The sequence below is a fragment of the Fundulus heteroclitus genome, unplaced genomic scaffold (assembly GCF_011125445.2).
Source record: "Fundulus heteroclitus isolate FHET01 unplaced genomic scaffold, MU-UCD_Fhet_4.1 scaffold_43, whole genome shotgun sequence".
NCBI lineage: Eukaryota > Metazoa > Chordata > Actinopteri > Cyprinodontiformes > Fundulidae > Fundulus > Fundulus heteroclitus.
Window position 1 is genome coordinate 1,258,198 of NW_023396846.1, and position 18,715 is coordinate 1,276,912.

The window sequence follows — 18,715 nt, forward strand, 5'->3', positions numbered from 1 at the left end:
TTGGGAAGAACAAAAGATTGTCAAATATCAGAAAAAGAAGGCCACAACCAAAAATAAAGATCCCGACCAAAACACAGGCAATCACAAAACCCCTGGTCTGTGACACACAGCAAGGCAGTTGGCAGACGATGAGAAAACACCTGCAACACAGGAAATATTGTAAAAATCATGAACAAAAAAAAACAAAAAAAAAAACAAATATAAGTCATTAATTTGTACCTTTCTAGAGCTATGTTCATCCTGAAGCAAAGACTGGTCACTGCAAAAAGGGCATAAATTTCCACTGGAACATAAGGTCTCCAGTAATAATCAGGAATAAGAGATACAACCAGATAGATGAACTGAATCAGGTTAAAGAAGAGCAGGGTTATGTAGTAGGCAACAGGACCATGATCCAGTCTCATCTGCAGAAAGATTTAAGGATTGTTATTCCAAACATGAGATATACTTAGCATGATCATGTGATTTTACGTTAATTTATATTTAAAAGCAGAAATAAAGTGTTTTTTACGCACCATGCAGCTCAAAGCGATGAGCAGGAGAGTAAAGGGGAGGCAAACACGGATATTGATCCAAATCATTACAGCAGCAGAATCTGAAAACGCCATTCTGCTTCTCGACTCATTAAACTCCATCCTGTAGCTTCCTGAGAGGAAAGGAAAGTTTGAATTACACGACATTGATGGTAATTATAGTTTTGTTTCTGGATAAAAATTATTACTGGGTAAAATAGAACATTTGAAAAATCAATTAAGTTATTTTTTCCATCTCAAAGTGGCTAACAAAAGAAGGTTAGTATACATGAAATAAATCTTTTTGGAAAATGGAGGCGTTAGAAGTACATTAAAAGCATACAGCCTAACGATAGAAGTTTGCTACTATCTTTTAGATTTTTTTTATGTCTGCAATTCAGCACAAATTTAAATAAAGTTTGAAAAGAATTGAATCTCTGTATTTCATTAATTGACCTACCCTAATTAAATCTAGCCTAATGAAGCACCATTAAATTAATAGTCATTGATTTAATAATTTTTTTAACTTACATCATATTTGTAATAAGAAATTTCAAACATTTCAATAGTAATCAAAGTATGTCATTACTGATGATCAGTATAAGTTATAGCTAATTTAACGTTGCAGCAGTAAATATGTTTTACATTTGGTTGGATTCTTCATTTCTGTTTTGACAGATTTTAGCTCTAGAATAAAATGCAAGTATTGACGGAGAGAAACTCCATAATTTTGAACCGTTTTACTTACAACTGTGTTGTTTCAGGAAGTTTTCCAATGTAGCAAACGCAGTTTTTACCAGCCTGACAGATGCTCGTCTTCCAATGAAGTGATCAGTGAGGAGATAGCGATGAACCTCCCTCCCACCAAACGTATGTGTGCGAACACACACACGCACACACACGCACACACACACGCGCACACACACGCACACACACGCACACACACGCAGACACATAAACTGAGTCATATTTACGAACCAAGACCCAAACATGCAGGAACCACCTTTTCTGAAGGTTTTACAGCACAGAAGAACAATCAGGCAGAGAGACGCCATAGACTTAGCTGTCACTTTAAATTATTGATCAGGCATATGTGACTAAAACTGACTAAACAAGGTTGGAAACCTCCTCCTTGCAGACTTGTAAGGTATGTAGTGATGAGTGAGGCTAAATCATACATCAATCACCCCCCCCACCCGCGAGAACGACTGAACTCCCCCCACCCCCCAAGGCAAACATGGTTGATTATAGAGTATAACCCAGTATGACAAGTGTTTCTGGAGGGGATAACAAACTATAGCTTTAATTTAATGATATCTGGTAGATTTTGGTTTATGTTAATATGTGTTTACTTCTGTCATGATTTACAAAGTGAGACTCAGAATGAGGGCAACCACGGAGACAGGCAGTTCGGTAAGAGAGTTTATTGAAAAGCTGGTGTGGTTAGTCCTGTAGTGGTTCTGGCTGGTCGGATTGTCCGAGTTCCACTGGGGAAAGATGGGGAGACCCGTGAGCAGAGGAAGGTGCAGAAAAGAAAAATGAGAGGGCGTATGACTCACAGGGTTTGAGGCTAAGTCTTGTCCAGGGAGGGTGATGTCCAGGGTCCAGGCTGTTGGTGAGTTCTCTCTAGTATGGTGACGTGGGAGGGTGAACAGGCAGGTCAATACAGGCAGGAGGACTAAACCAGGAAAGAGATCTGGAGGTCTTCTCTTGATTAGCGGAGGTCCGGCTTAGAGTTTTTGTGGCTGGAGTCCAGGTTTCTAGGAAGGGGAAAAAACAGGAACACTGAGTTAGGTCCAGGCTAGGGATTAACAAGAACAAGATTACTAGGTTGGTCAAGTACCACGCTGGAAGCGAGAAAGAAACGACACCCTCCTGCTGGAATCAGCTCCTTAAGAAGGGCTCCAATTAGAGGTGATGTGGAGCACCTGCCCGTCATGCCCTGCAGAGGAGGAGAGAGAGAGAAACAAACCTGCACCCAGACCTGAGAGTGTTCCCTACTCCTAGAAAGTCTGGATTCAAGCCCAAGACCCACTACTCCGTTGCTAATGCTCCTTGAAGACTTCACCGAGACTCTCCAAACTCATGTTCTGGATATCGTGAAGTCTCAGATCCACACCCTACGTAAGCCCTCCTACCTGAGCTCGCCTGCCTGTCCACCCTCAGACCATAACAACTGGAGAACATCTCCTGGCTCTGAACCTACCACCAACCTTCCTGGACACCACCCTCCCGAACTAAAGCCTCACCATCAGTCCAGTGAGTTTCTGTGCTCTCCACAAGCCATCATTATTCAAACCTTCACTTTCCCGTTGCTCACCTCTCACCTTCCCTTCCTCAGCAAAACCCAGAGACTCAGCCAGCAGAGATCAACTCTACATTTATTATTTTCTTTCAATAAAACCTTTAAACTGATGTCTGCCTCTGTACTTGTGCTCATTCAGAGTCAATTAGCTAAACATGACATATTTATCTAATAAACCACCATCATTAAACTTGTGACCCCTGAGCTCTTGTCTGTGTTTCGGTCCGGCTCCTAAAAACATGACATTGGTTGGTTAGAGGTGCAGTAATAAAAATAAACCATAGCAAACATACCAATATTATTTATTTTTCTGAACAATAATATGTAATATTATATAAACCGATTAAACAAAGATATATTTTTATTCAAAAGAAAACACAGATACCCTTTTATTTATGCAGTATTAGTAACTAACATATTAATACTGATAGTAAGACAAAAGATGAAGCTCTGGGCAAAGTTCAGGATTATTTTCCATTATATTATTCACTCTGGTAAAAAGGTTTTTCTGTGATTTGTTTCAACTTAGTTTAAGCTTCTTGTCTGATATTTATTGAATCATTATTAAAAGCAGTTAGTAGCATGCATTTCACATTTTTTACCCATTATGGCCTGGGATCAGTAAATCCTTCATATCTATGTTACTATTAGTTGCTGCATCAAATTTCATTGGACCCCCTATAAAACACCTTTCATAAGTCTCATATTTCTGTGGTGCTACAACTGCCCTTCACACAATTTCGATTAATAGGTTTAATATACTTGGAGAGCAATGAATATTTCCCCCCAAAAAATTAAGATTGTTAAAGAATTCAATAAAAATATGCACACCAACATCAATCGCAACCTTATTCATGTATTTTTATTTAGTATTCTTACTAAATAGTGTCCTGTGTGGCAAGGTGGCAATAAGAATTATTGTTTTAATGCCAAAAGGAGCCCAACAGATTTTACTTTCACAAGCGGAGCCTTACCACTTTTGCCATAGTGCTCCGCTTGATTTATACATGCAAGGAGAAAAGATGAAAGAGAAAGAAGAGAGAAAAGGGAAAGAACAATACAACATCCTCAATCTGCTTCTTCACCTGCAAAGAGAGATGTAAAAATAACAGCACAACCAGCCAGTAAAGTATTATAGATACAATCAAGTATCGCCTTGCTACCATCACTGAAGAATATACAGTATTAATTAATACGACTGGTACAGTGACAGCTGAGGATAATAATAAGGGTTTTCTGTATGGAAGTGAGTCTGTAAATACCTGGATACGAGCACCTGTAGGTGTTGGTGAGAGTGCGCTTGGTGGGTGGCACCTCACCTACGGCCACGGTGAGCCAGGCCCTGTGAAGCAGCCATCAGGAGCGAGCCGGTACCCGCCGGGGCATCCATCCCCGGACAGCGAGTACCACCAAGGCGCCAGAGAGCCAAGATGCCAGCCAGCGGAGGGGAGCGGGACGAGGAGGATGGGCTCCACACTTAGTGGAGACCTGAGGTGTTGTGGGAGAGGATACAGTACAAACCCATCCATCCATCCATCCATCCATCCATCCATCCATCCATCCATCCATCCATCGTCTTCCTCTTATCCGGGGTCGGGTCGCGGGGGTAGCAACTTTAGTTTGGAGGCCCAGACGTCCCTCTCCCCAGCCATTTGGGCCAGCTCCTCACCAGGGAGGCGTCCAGGAGGCATCCTAACCAGATGCCCGAGCCACCTCAACTGGCTCCTTTCGACTTGGAGGAGCAGCGGCTCTACTCTGAGTCCTCACCCTATCTCTAAGGGAGATCCCAGACTCACTACGGAGAAAACTATTTTTGGCCGCTTGTAATTGGGATCTCGTTCTTTCTGTTATGACTCAAAGCTGCTACATAAATATTTGTTGTATTTGTTCATTCACAAACACATGAGAAGCCATCTTGTACCACTTCGGCTTCAACCGAACCAAAAACAGATTGGGCCAATCACATTGCAGTATTTTGGTTAAAGGCGGGACATACTAGAGCAAGGAAAGCAAGAGCTGATGAGCCCACAGCTGAACCAATATAAACATTCAGCTTCTTGTGGGAATAAGTGCTTGCTCTGCTCTCTCTTGGAACTCATCAGCTGTTTGCTCTGGTCACAAACTGGACTGCCTCTGAGTTACAAATGCTGTCAAGCTCCTTGGACTGTTCTCTCCAGCCTGCTCACCTTATTTCTACCATCACCTGGTCAGTATGTCTCAAGTTATTATTCACCTGGTCAGCCTGCTAACTGTCATCAGCCATTAGCCATCGCCTGCTTGTACTGTCATCACCTGCCTACCTCATGTAACCACCTCCTGCTTTTGAATAACCTTTTAAAACACAAACACAGTGATTCCACTGTGTGATGGAGGCTGGATTGGCTTCTGTAACTTTAATTGATCCCAATGTTGCTTCCTGGGTGTGTTTTTCTTTGGAGGACATAACCTCTTTTCTTCAATGAATAAAACATGAGCAGCGATAAACTGGTATTGCTTAAGGTAATTAACTAACAACATCAGCCATTGTGAGATCACATTAATGCCATGCTGCTCTGACAGTATTTGCACCCTGGGACACTGGAGCCGTTGTCCCCTGTCAGCATACCTGGATGTAATAAGTGGCTAGTTGTACCATTTGGTCTAACAAGTTTTCTCACTACTGAGTCAGTTGCATCAAAAAAGACTAAGGTGTTTTTTGTACAAAGGCTTGGACACATGTAGCTGAGTTTGACTTTAGTGGTGACAGAAAAACTTGTTCAGTCCAATATCTACAACTAATGTGAGAGGTGCTGTGGTTTAATAATTGCAATGACACAATTCCAAAAATTTTCTCATTTGACTCTTTCTAGTTGGGGCAAATTAGGCAAATGGCTTAGTTCGGGGATGTCTAACCCCCATCAGATATGCTGCCTTTGCTGATGAACCTAGTTAGTTGGATGGACTTTTTCTCTTTGAGAGACAAACAGTCATGTGCTTTTGACTTTTTTCCAAATCAGATCACTAATTATGAGTTTAAATGACAGGTTTCTAAAATGTGTATTCCCTTTTCCCACTCTGCAAAAACTTGTTTTATTCAACTTTATCTCCAATCAATTTAACACATTTTTCAAAAGAAACTCAAAAAGAAAATAATGTAACATGTCTAGAATGCATTAAACTTGACATTATCATTGATTATTAGTCATTGATTTATTAAGTTTTACTATAAGATGTTGTCGGTCAATGTCAGCTGTAAACACTCCACTAAGACTTAAACTTATCAACATGTGTTATGGCAGCCGCTGTGTGTGAAAGAGAAATGTTATATTTACCTTTACTTGAGTTAGATTTACAACTCATGTTGGGAGGCTACTGATAATGTTTTTTGCATTGCTATGATAACATGATTGGGAAATTGTGTGTGTCTAGGTTATTTGGTTGCCTGATAACATATTTTGTGGAGACATTGTGTGTGTAAAGAGTTGTTTGTTTTTTATACTAATAGTGTGTTTATTACTTGTCTAATGGTTCTAGTTATGTGTGTAATATAATAATTCAAAGCTTTTACCATGAGTTCAAGACAGGTTGTGATTTGGGCTTTTTTTTTTTTTTTAGTAGGGCAGGTTTTACTTTTTTTTTTTTGGGCAATTGTCAGTCAGCCAGCCATGTATTCCTGGAAAATCTAAAATATATCAACAGAAAATTTGTGCTTAGAGTCTCATAGTTTGATGCCCAATAATTTATTGCTTTTTTTTTTTTTTTTTTACAAATATCTGCAATTCTGTGTAGCTATTTTATTAGTCTTGTAGGTCTGTGACTATAGAACACCGGTAAACTGTAAAACAACGGACAGCGTGACACATAGTTGTCTCTGAAAGAAAGAAAGAAATTATAAAACATTTAATCGTGGTCTGATCACTCTCTCCCAACTGAGCAGTATATGCACTCCAGCAACTGCAGGCAAGGACACGCTATTTCTGACACTCCCTTGTGCAGATCTCAGCTAAAAAGTAAGCAAAAAACAAGAATTAGCCCAAGCCACCCTGCTATTGACCAGAACACACAGAGTAATGTTTGAAGGAGCAATATGTTGTCATACTTTGACTTAGGGTAATGGCTTCCTAGCTTTTGGAAACAGAAATCACCCTAGAATTTACTCTGGATTACATTAACCCCATTTTCTGAAATGAGGCCCAGGTTTTTAGTTTGCGTGTTTTTCTGTTCTGATGTCATCCTGGCAGCTGTAAAAAAATAAAAAATAAAATATTAAGCTGGATAACAAAGGAACTTTGAACCTTGAAGTTTCCAGGATCCACTGCTGCCCCGCCCTCCTACCTGTCCCACCTCCATCACAGCTGAAGCTCCGCCTCATTCTAGGAAGCAGCTCACCTGTGTTTCTGTTGTTCAGATCTTGTTCTTCAGCACTTTGGACCGTTTGAACAAACTGTAAGTTTGCTTTGTTTCGTACCAGAACTTTGTCTTGAGGAACTTTCCTGTGTGTTTCTGCTCTCTGATATAGAGAACATGCTCGCCTCCGATGTCAGCACAAAGTGTCTCTGGTGACTAATCTAGTATTAGATTAGCGATTAACTGGAATCAAACTACTTTATGAATAGCTGATGTTTAGATGTTATATTTAGATAAGTAAAACTATCTTGGCCAAATTAGAATTCTGTGGCTTTAGATGATCCATCTAAAATCTAAATAATGGAAGGAATGTTCTTTATGTGGCATTAAACACCAGAAAATGCGACAAGAAATTCTGGACACTGAGAATAACATGTGATCTACAGGGTCCTGATGTTGTTCTGTTCAATTTATAAATGTTAACTTGATACTAGAACAATCTCTATAGCAGGCAGCAATTTAAACCTTGTGAAAAATTTCTGTCACTTTAAAAATAATCATCTTTTTGATAAATTTAGAGTGATTGAATATAATTTCTAAGGCTTCTAAGGTTTTTTAAGCTATTTCTCCAGCCTGTTGTTTATGGTGGCTATAAAATATCTGCTGTTCAGAGATCAGATTGAATAACAGCGGAACACCTGAAGGTTGGTTGAATCAAAGCGCTTGCGCTCTAAGAAGGTTGCAAGTACCCAGTTTGATCCCCACTGCCTGCACTCTGGGTCCCTGAGCAAGACCCTTAACCCCCGATTGCTCCCCGGGCGCCGCACAGTGGCAGCCCACTGCTCCCCAAGGGGATGGGTTAAGATGCAGAAGTGAATCTCTCCATTGTGAGATCAATAAGTTAAATTATTATTATTGATCTTAATTAAGTTAAAGGGAAAATATCATGCAAATTCACTTTTCTACCTTTTAAAAGCTTTTTTTGTTGTGTACTTGGTGGAGTATCTAGGTATTACAGAAAATCATTCTCTCAAGGCGCTTGGTCATTTTCTTTATATTCTTCTCTCTGTTCAGTTTTCCCTGTCCCATAACATTTTTTGAACAACATCTCAATATTTGCTGCAGAACCGCTAAACATAGTCATGGATTTCCAGCTTACCAATTTTGTGAATCCGATATTTTTATTTCTCACAGTGATTTTGTAGTCCAAGGTCAAGGATGCTGAAGTTACAACAGAGACCACAGAAAAAACTTGCTCAAACAAGGAGCAATGGAGCGACAATAACAAGGAATTCAGACCAAAGCAGCACAGTTTCACTTAATATAGACCGCAAATTTGTGATTTAACTGTGAAAACATTTAAACGTATGACATGTCTACTTAAAAACATTTAATTGTAATGGTTACCATTGCCATTTAATAAATCAATCACAAAAGATAGCCGTTTTCATTCCAAACACACTTCTTCCTGAAACGGATAAGTGTTGTTTGAAAGTTCTGACCCATAAGTGAAAAAAATTCACTTTGGAAAATAAAATTGAAAATTATTTAGTGGCATAATTTTTTTCCCTTAGGAAAACTATTTTCAAATGAAAGAGTTATCAAAGGGGTATCTTTGTTAATGAAACCAAAGATAATTATGATATTAAAACTGCATTTCAACCAGTTAATAAGAATAATTTGAGTCCCAATTACAGTCTAAGTCATGTTCTGACTCTGCGATCGGCACGTTCCATCACTTCCCACCAACACTGTTGCAGTCAGCATTACCTCAAACACCTGCAAGCACTTTTGTTGCAAGTGCAATCAAGTCAATCTCCTGCACATGTTTTCAGCCTTTATAGAGGCTCCACAGGCAGTCGATGCCAGATTATTGAAAGCCTAGAGTGAGTAGATGTCTAGCGTTCTTTGCCTGCCTTGTCTGATCTTGACCAAGTTCTAATTTTTCTGGATTGGACCTCGTAGGCTTCTGTTTTCTGGACAGCAACCTGGACTGTTTTACAAGCATGATCCTTGCCAGGCCCTTTTGCTCTTTCTCTGTGTATAAACTCCACATACCTTACATATTCGATTCCTGCTATCAGGAATCACGTTACTACTGATCCCACCCTTGAATTTTCCTGTATACACCCGGTTTTTGTAATCATTAATTATTTTTAAGGGAAACATCACGCCTGGGTCAGATAAAATATTTTCTGTCAGTGGATAACAACTACCAGCAGGACGATGACCTGCAGCATACTGCTAAATGGCTTGTACATGTGTGGCACCTTAACTAGTCCAACGACCCAAAAAGCACTAATAAATCATTCACCCATTCAATTAATCATGGTAAGCTATGTTGGCAGCCACAGCTGCCCTGAGGCAGGACTCTGACCACCGCCAGCAGGCAATTCAGGTAAACACTGAGATTTACGAACCACCAACCCGGCAACTGCAGGATTAACTCCCTAACTCATGCACCACTGTAACTGTGCTAAAGCAATACAGGATTTTTAAAGAGAACCATTGTGTGTCAGAATGGCCTGGCTGAAGTCCAGACCTCAATCCAATTGACAATATGTAGTTAGAATGGAAAATAACTGTTACCAAGTAAAAATATCAAATGTGTAGAAGCTGGAGCAGTTCTACCTTGAGGAACAGGCAGAAATCCTAGTGGTAAGCTATTGCAAGCTCATAGACACTTATCCAAAGCCACTTGCAGGTGTTATTGCCACAAACAGTGGCTCTGCAAAATACTGACATTAGGGGGTTAAATAGTTAGTTATACATGTAGCAGTTTTCTGTTATTCTGTTTTATTTGTTTGCTTCACACTAAAAAAAAATACAGAGTTGTTGGCATGGGTGAAATGGTTCAAAACCTCTAACAGTCCATTTCAATTTCAGGTTGTGAGGCTCCAAAACATGAAAAACGTGGGGTGGCAAATTGCAAGGCACTGTAAACATGTTTGGGCATTCATTCTAACAGAGCTCTGAAAAACTGTTGATCCAAAGTTCTGAACTTCAGCTCCAGCTGAAGTTCAGAAGCAGAGGAGCCTGAGCTGGTGTCAACAGGAAGTAGTTCCCTTTTCTTGGTGCTGAGAGATCTTCCTGATGCTTTGGACCCAACGGTACCAGTCATGTGGACCATGGAGCTGCTGTTTATTAACACAGAAGCATCATCAGCTTTGGGACTGAGTTTAATCTCCTGTTAGAAAAACTGTGATATTACTGAGTTCTGATCATTTTAATGAGCAGAGAGAGAAACTGTGGCTAAAATCAATGATTCTGGAGGAACCGGGTCTCCTGGCTGAATGTTGCAGCTTATTTTAAACCCAGAAGTCCTTCCAGGAGTCCGGGATGCTGCTCTAGAACTATCTGGATAAAACATCCTGATTAAATGACTAAAGTTTGGACCAGAACCCAAGAAATGAAGCAGTTCATCTAGAAGTGAATGTTGACCAGCGATGAATGGCTGAATGTAGAAATGAGTGAACAGCAGCAGAGCATCAGAACCAGTTAGTTCACTGTACTGGATCATAGCTACTAGAACCTGCTGTGGTTCTGGATGTTTGGACCTTTGACAAAGGCTGACAGAAGTCCATCTACCATCTGTGGTAAACCCTTATTTAGTCTGTTTTCATCCTCATATGCAGCTAGTTTCTAGTCTGAACATCAGAGACGGATCCAGGTCCAATCATCTGGTTCCACTTTATCTCTGTGGGAGTTTGGGGTTAAAAGCTGCTGACGCCTAAGAACCGAGTTCAGTAAAATAAACCATTTACTGGTCTTCCTGTCTGACCCACTCTGGTCATTGTGACCTTTGACCTTTATGATCCTGCTTCAGGTGTCTCACTTTTTGCCTCCATTGTTTCAACCTCATGTTGTTTTTCTCCTGCTGCTCACAGGTCCAATAAAGCCTGGACTTCACTGTGGCTCCACTTCTCTGGCTCTGGCTCCATTTTGGTAAATGTGAGAAAATTTTCTTCTTCAGCACAAGCAGTTGTTGTTTACGGTGTTAGTGTAGTTTATATGCAGGAGTGCCGGGTCAGAGTCCATCTGATTCTAACAACCAATCAGTTTGCTGCTGACTCGACAGATTACAACTCCTTAGATCACTCAGGAGGTCCAAAAGTCAAAGGTCCAGTTTATTAATAGTCACATTAAAACCAGTAAAAGTGAATCTGAGTCCTCTAGAGTTTAGCCAAGAAAGCAAACCAAATATTCAATTGCATAAATTAAAATAAATAGGAAAAAATGAATAAATAAAAACACATGAACATGTCAGATGTCTCAATCTGATTAAGAAAAAACTTAAATGTTTATCAGAGATCTAAATGTTGTTATGTCTGAGTGGAGCAGATATGGAGATTTAAGCTTTTCTAGAGATTTGGAGCAGGAATCAAACTCTGGTCACCCATTAAAGTCAGACACAACAGCTTTCTGCTGCTTCCTGTTTGTTGTTTGATTCAGTCAGATTATTAAATAGATTATTAAATAGTTCATATTTGATGCAGCAGATAATCCACTTGTAGAGTTTGATGATTGTGAAATAAAATAGTTGCTGATGTTCAGTCAGAGTGAATCAGTGTGAGTGGATGAAATGTTGCTCCATGGCTCCATCTAGTGGACTGATAGTAGAAGTACAGCAGCTGATGGCAGCTTCCTCTGCCTCTCACTGCTGTCTGACTGCATTCAACTGACACTGATATGAAGCAGAGAAGAAGAGCCAATCAGAGGAGGAGCAGCTGATCTTTTTCCAGCACTAATGATGTAAAGGATGATCAGAGTTGATGTGCAGATGAATGATTTGTGTTTCCTCTGCAGGTGAAGGTAGAAAGTGTGTGTGAGCTGATGTGGATGTGAATTCAGCAGCATGGATCAGTGTGAGGACAGAGAGGAGGGAGTCCCTCCCTCTAAAACCACTCTGTGTGGGGAAGCTGAGAGCCAGAGCCACGCTCAGAGGTGAGATCAGCATCTCTCAGTGTCCAGAGCCCTTTTCACACAGCTTTCTCACTATATCAGTCAGGAGATCAGGGAATGATTAAACATGTCTATTATATGATAGAAATTACATTTGATTAGACCAGGGGTGTCAAACTCATTTTGGTTGAGGGGCCGCATTCATCTTAATCTGATCTCAAGAGGGCCACACGAGTTAACTCATTGCAAGATTAAATAGAACTAATAAATGCGGACTTGTTGTTGATTTTTATATTAAGATAATTTCACTTTTACACAATATATTATGAATAACCTCAGCGTTTTTAAGAAAAGTATGTGCAATTTCAACAATACTTTTACTCAGTTAAACATTTACTTGTGCATTATGCATAAGAACTGATCACAGTGATTATACAATGTTGAAAAATATTTATTCACATTTTTTGGAACTTAAAAACACTGTCCTGCATGACAAAATTCATCAAACAGATACAAATTAAAAAATGATTAAAATTTTTCCACACCTGAAGCTTAATCTGCTAATTAAAACACAGCGCCCCTCGTGGACAATATAGAAACTGCATATTTTCAATTAAACGAAGTACATGTTTTTTTCAATAATTGTTTTATCATTCTCTTCCTTTTATCTTGTCCACTTGTGAACGTCAAATCTGATGAGCTCTTTGTGGCATCTTATTGCCACATTGCCAGACAGGACACTGGAAAAAATATTTTTTTTTTTTTTTTTTTTATAATGATAATGCATTTAGCCACAGGGCCGGACTAAATGGTTCGGCGGGCCGGATCCAGCCCGCGGGCCGTATGTTTGACACCGCTGGATTAGACAATATGGAACCTAATTTGGTTGTAATTTGTAGTCAGTAGAGCTAAGGTAAATATATTTGATGTCATTAAATCACACATGCAACAGAACCCAACATAAATTTTAAGACATTCTTTTGAAAAGAAGAAAACTAAGTTTTGATTACTGGACAAACAAGCTCAGACTGAGCAGTGAATCAGCTTTGATTCCATCTAACTATGTTACAAAGACAACACCAACATTTGATGAAGCTCCATCAGATCCTCTTAAATAGTCTGAATGGGGAGCTCGTGTGGTTCTTCTCTGTTAGACCTCAACTGGACCAGCACCAGAGCCCAGTGTGTGTCTTTGAAGAGCAGCAGATCATAGGAAGGTTTATTACATCTTAAAGAAAGACGTTCAGCCAAAAAAAGTATTCAAAGTTTCAAAAGCTAGACAAAATCTAACAGGTAGTTGGCTGAATAAGAGGTTATTTACTTTAGTAAAATTATTTGGGAATTTATTTCAAATGCAAATAATCACCAAGTTTGTATTTGACATCTTGTTTTAAGGTATATTTTAACTCTAAAAGCAGTGTTTGAAGATCTAAAGGTTCATAGTATTTCACTCAAGTTTCACTGAATGCTTTTAAATGAAGTTTTTCTCTCAGGATCCATGAGAGCCTCAAACCTAAAACTGAACCCAGCTGTGTGTCCTTTAAGAGTGACTGGTCCAAAGATCTTCCTCTTAAATTCAAACGGTCCAGACCTTCAGAAACAGAAAGGTGAGCTATATCTCATAAAACACACACACACACACACAGACAATCTGCAGCGAGCTTTCAGATGACAGCTGGATCCTGCTGCACGCCGCTGTCAGAGCCCTGATTCACACGCTCATTAAATGAGCTTGTCTTTGCACGCTGTCACTCACTAAAGGAAGTCAGGATGGAGCTGAAGAAGGAAGACGGACGGATGTGCTGCGTATGAACAGCTTTCAAAAAGCTTTGCTCTGGTTCTGTTCAAAATCACGGCAGCAGTTCTGCAGTCAGAGTTGATTCTGACAAACGCTGCAGACTGTGGTCGAAGTGAACATATCATTCAATTTAATTCAGTTTTCTTTATACAGTGCCAATCCGTGTTATATATATATATATATATATATATATATATATATATATATATATATATATATATATCACCTTGTGTGTTTGACATTACTGCAAGGTCTAATATTTTTAGTGTCACTGTCTATTTTATGTGTGCATCTGTTATTTCCTCTTGCCTGTGACTTTGACACTAATTTATAGGCGAGGGAAAAAATTAAAATAACTGTAATTATATTCTAATTTATTCTATTCTATTCTGTTATTTTCTAGTCTATTCTATTCTCACACATTTGTTCATTTATTTACTACTGCTCAAAGCTTTGACACAACCTTTTTGTGTATTGTCAACTCACTCGTCATCCTCTTTAGGTCTAAACAGTCTATTTAGACGATCACAGATGAGTCCTAAAGATAAGATTTTGTTCAAACATCTCAACGCTTCCTGGACAACAGGATGTTGCCTTTGCTGTAGCAAAGAAGACAGTATTAATATTATTAAACACATATACTTAGGAAATCTGAATTGGAACATGTGTCTACACCCTCTGTTGAGGACCCAGCCGTGGATTAGTTTTGACATCACCTCGGCACATAACCAACACAACACCAGCAATTAATGAAGCTCCTTTATTTCTTAGTTTACTGGTCAGAAATAAAAGGATCTCATGAATCATCTCCTTCCCAGATCTCATTGCTAATATCAACAAACTTTCTTTATTCACAGGTTTGAACTTGGAACTGGACCAGAAACCGAGCCCAACTGTGTCATGAAAAGCAACACATCAGAGTAAGGTTTATTTTGTTTAAAAAATTATTTTCAGGCGACAAAAGGTAGGTTTTCAAGTTAACTTGGGTAAAATGTAAGAGGACAAGTTGCTGTCAGTAAAGTTAATAGAAAATGTATATACGAAATGCAAAGAATCACTTAGTTTGGGTTTGACATCTTGTTTTCGAGTTGTATTTCCATTTTACAAGCATTGTTTGAAAATCTAAAGGTTTAAGGTTTTAAATTATGTTTTTCTGTCAGGATCCATGAGAGCCTCAAACCTCAAGCTGAACCTAGCTGTGTGTCCTTTAAAAGTGACTGGTCCAAAGATCTTCCTCTTAAATTCCAGCCATCCAGACCTTCAGAAATAGAGAGGTCAGTTATATCTCATAAAGCATATAAAACCTTTTATTTTTCTGAGCTTTCTATATAGCTGTTCTACTTTCTATATCTGACATTACTACAAGGTCTCTTTTTTATTTGTATTACTGTCTATTTTTACGTGTATCTGAGTCCTTTCCTTCTGTCTGTCACGTTAATGCATATTTCCAGTTGAGGGAAAAATAAATGGTTAATCTAATCTATTCAATTATCTTCTATTGTGACATATTTGCTTTTTTTTCTACTTTGACACATAACCTTCTGTGTATTGTCAGCTCCCTTCTAGCATTAATAGCATTCTAATCATCATCACTGTAACTGCAGATGTGAAGATGGCCAGCGAACATTTCAAACACACATCTTTATGTTCTTTGTGATAATTTTGTTCTATGTAGAAGATTACAGATATGTCCTAAATATAAGATTTTGTTCAAAAATCCCAACTCTTCCTGGACAAAAGGATGTTGCCTTTGCTGTAGCAAAGAAGACAGTATTATTATTATTATTAAACTATTATTATTATTATTAAATTAATTTACTGAAGAAATCTGAATTAGAACAGGAGTCTGCCCCCTCTATTAAGGACTCAGTAGTGGATTAGTTTTGATATCTCCTCGGCACATTGCTAACACAACACCAGAACCTTTTGAAGCTCCTTTATTTCTTAGTTTACTGATCAGAAGGAAAAGGGTCTCATGATTCGTCTCCTTCCCAGAGCTCAGTACTAATATTATGATTTCATGGTTCTTCTTGCTTGTAAATTAAGTTTTTCTCTCAGGATCCATGAGAGCCTCAAACCTAAAACTGAACCCAGCTGTGTGTCCTTTAAGAGTGACTGGTCCAAAGATCTTCCTCTTAAATTCAAATCGTCCAGGCCTTCAGAAATAGAGAGGTGAGCTATATCAAACTGCCGAAATGTTTTTTATTCCAACATGTGTTTAACGTGAGCTCAGCTCTTTTCCCCACATTTCTATGTTCATATGTGAAGCGGTGCGTTGGATCCGGGCCCGAGATTATGGGGCTTGACTCCGAGGATGTTATCTTGTACCCTATTTTTCCACTGCTCTATTTTTTTCCCCCTTTCAATATTTTTCACCATCTTTTTCTCTTTCTTTCTGTCTCTTTTTCCTCTCTGTTTCACAAAATAATATCCAATAAAGTTTTTTGCATATATAAATCAAGCTAAGCACTATAGTGAAATTAGTAATGCTCCACTTGTCAAAGTAAATCTGTTAGACACCGTCTCAATAGGTTAATGGGTTGGTAACAGTACAGAAGCTGCAGAGAGGTGTGTTAAACTACGGCTCTGCTTCCTGGTCTGGACCGTGGGTTGTCAGCATTTAGGAGAACTAATAAATCCGGCCAGATTCCTAGAAAGAAGAGCTGCACCATCCAAAGTAGGATGGATGCGGTCTCTCTGGATCCCACCAGGTTTTCCCCAGAAAGTTCTCTAGTTATCAATGTAGCCCATGTCGTTTTCAGGACACCACCTAGACAACCAGCGGTTGAATGATGACATGCGTCTAAACATGTCAGACCACCTTTCTTTACTCAGACCATCATTGGTCAGATCAGGCAGGAGACCAGAGAAAATTACAGAGTCTGACATTGTTTTAGCAAACTTAATCACCGAAGCAACACTAACTTTAGTGACCTATGAATAATAATCATACTGTATTTACGCTTATCCTGCTGCTCGGATGCTGCTGCTGGAGGACCGCTACGTGAAGCTAATCTCTGTGGCTCCGCGCAAGCTAAGGGGCGCCTATCAGCTGGTTTTTCAACAGCACGATCTCCAATTCTGACAACCTCACCTCCAAAGCTACAAAAACACTACATTTATTACATGTACCGTTATCTAAAGGAGGCAGAGGAATAACTAAACATCTGACACAGAGAGCAGGAGAGAGGGGGAGACTTAGAGACGGAGAAGCTGATGGACGGATAGGGGATTGTGAGGCTAAAGCTAGGCTAGGCTAAAGCTAGGCTAGCGACCTCTTATCTCTTCGAGAAAAGCAAACCGTGTGAAACACGAGGAGTTCCCAAACATGATGTGCAGCAACAGAGAATGTTTTAAAAGTGCTCATGTGTTAGAAACAGATGTCACATTAAAAAGAGATGACACATAGTTTGTTACAGGAAGAAGAAAAGACATTGCAGAGGGAAGATTTGTTTATTGTTTTTTGTGTAAGGACAACTTGAAACACATCAGCTCAAAATCAGATATTTAAATGAAAGAATTTGGTTGGAAGGAAAAACAGAACTCTTTCATGATGTAGGACATAAACTGACTCCAACTTTGTGTTTGTCTGTGTATGGACAGGAAGAATGTTTATTTTCTCTGCTATTGATGGACATCAATAGCTTGTATTTTTTGGTCAGAGATTTTTCTCTGAGTAGAAAGACAGACTTTGAGCACATTCTTCATGTATCCTCCACAGATTGGACTACCAGAGCTCAGAGGTTCCCATTAGACACTCCACCCAGCAGCATCAAACACAGCTAGAATCCATATTTATGGTTTGTAAATTCACATAATCTACATTTCTATATCTTCTGGTCAAAGTCATCTCTGCTATATTTATGATCATGAATGTATGAAGACTAGTGGACTTTCAGTCTGGCCCACATTATCTCAACCTGACATGTCCTTCATACATCATTCTTTTCCAGCTGCTGGAAGACAACATTGTCACTTTTGTGAAGAAGGAGCTGAAGAAGATCCAGAAGGTTCTGAGTCCATATTACCCAGAATGCTCAGAGAGTCAGAGAGATGATGAAGTGGTGTTGGAAGGTGAGGATGAAGAGCAGAGGAGGAGCAGCAGAGAGGCACTGATGAAGATCACTCTGAACTTCCTGAGGAGGATGAAGCAGGAGGAGCTGGCTGACCGTCTGCAGAGCAGTAAGATTTAACCTGATAGATAAATTACACATTTACTGATGTCTGAAGAGATGGAATCACATTTATTCACATCATCTTCAGAAGATTAACACAAAAAATTCAACTTTTGTGTTCATTTAGAACATCTTGCTGCAGTTTGTCAACATCAACTTAAATCTGGTCTAAAGAAGAAGCTCCAGTGTGTGTTTGAAGGGATCACTAAAGCAGGAAGTCCAACCCTTCTGAACCAGATCTACACAGAGCTCTACATCACAGAGGGAGGGACTGGAGAGGTCAATGAGGAACATGAGGTCAGACAGATTGAAACAGCATCCAGGAAACCACACAGACCAGAAACAACCATCAGACAAGAAGACATCTTTAAAGTCCCACCTGGAAGAGATCAACCAATCAGAACAGTGATGACAAAGGGAGTGGCTGGCATTGGGAAAACAGTCTTAACCCAGAAGTTCACTCTGGACTGGGCTGAAGACAAAGCCCACCAGAACATCCACTTCATATTTCCATTCACCTTCAGAGAGCTGAATGTGCTGAAAGAGAAAAAGTTCAGCTTGGTGGACCTTGTTCATCACTTCTTTACTGAAACCAAAGAAATCTGCAGCTTTGAACACTTCCAGGTTCTGTTCATCTTTGATGGTCTGGATGAGAGTCGACTTCCTCTGGACTTCCAGAACCAGAAGATCCTGACTG

General features: G+C 39.5%; 2 long non-coding RNA genes across 4 annotated transcripts; one reads left to right on the top strand and one right to left on the bottom strand.

Moving 5' to 3' along the window:
- Positions 1–250: 250 nt before the first annotated feature.
- On the bottom strand, positions 251–2,101 carry LOC118560483. The gene is made up of 3 exons (XR_004929389.1): positions 2,072–2,101; positions 516–646; positions 251–404 (listed from the first exon to the last, which is right to left on the bottom strand). It is a non-coding gene; the product is annotated as an uncharacterized LOC118560483 (long non-coding RNA).
- A 12,597-nt stretch (positions 2,102–14,698) lies between these two features.
- LOC118556316 lies at positions 14,699–17,835 on the top strand. Of its 3 annotated transcripts, XR_004929369.1 has the most exons (4): positions 14,699–14,763; positions 15,004–15,117; positions 17,565–17,643; positions 17,797–17,835. It is a non-coding gene; the product is annotated as an uncharacterized LOC118556316 (long non-coding RNA). The 3 variants fall into 3 exon arrangements; XR_004929370.1 differs by lacking the exons at positions 17,565–17,643; positions 17,797–17,835 and adding an exon at positions 15,890–15,983; XR_004929368.1 differs by lacking the exons at positions 17,565–17,643; positions 17,797–17,835 and adding an exon at positions 15,902–15,983.
- The last annotated feature ends 880 nt before the right edge of the window (positions 17,836–18,715 follow it).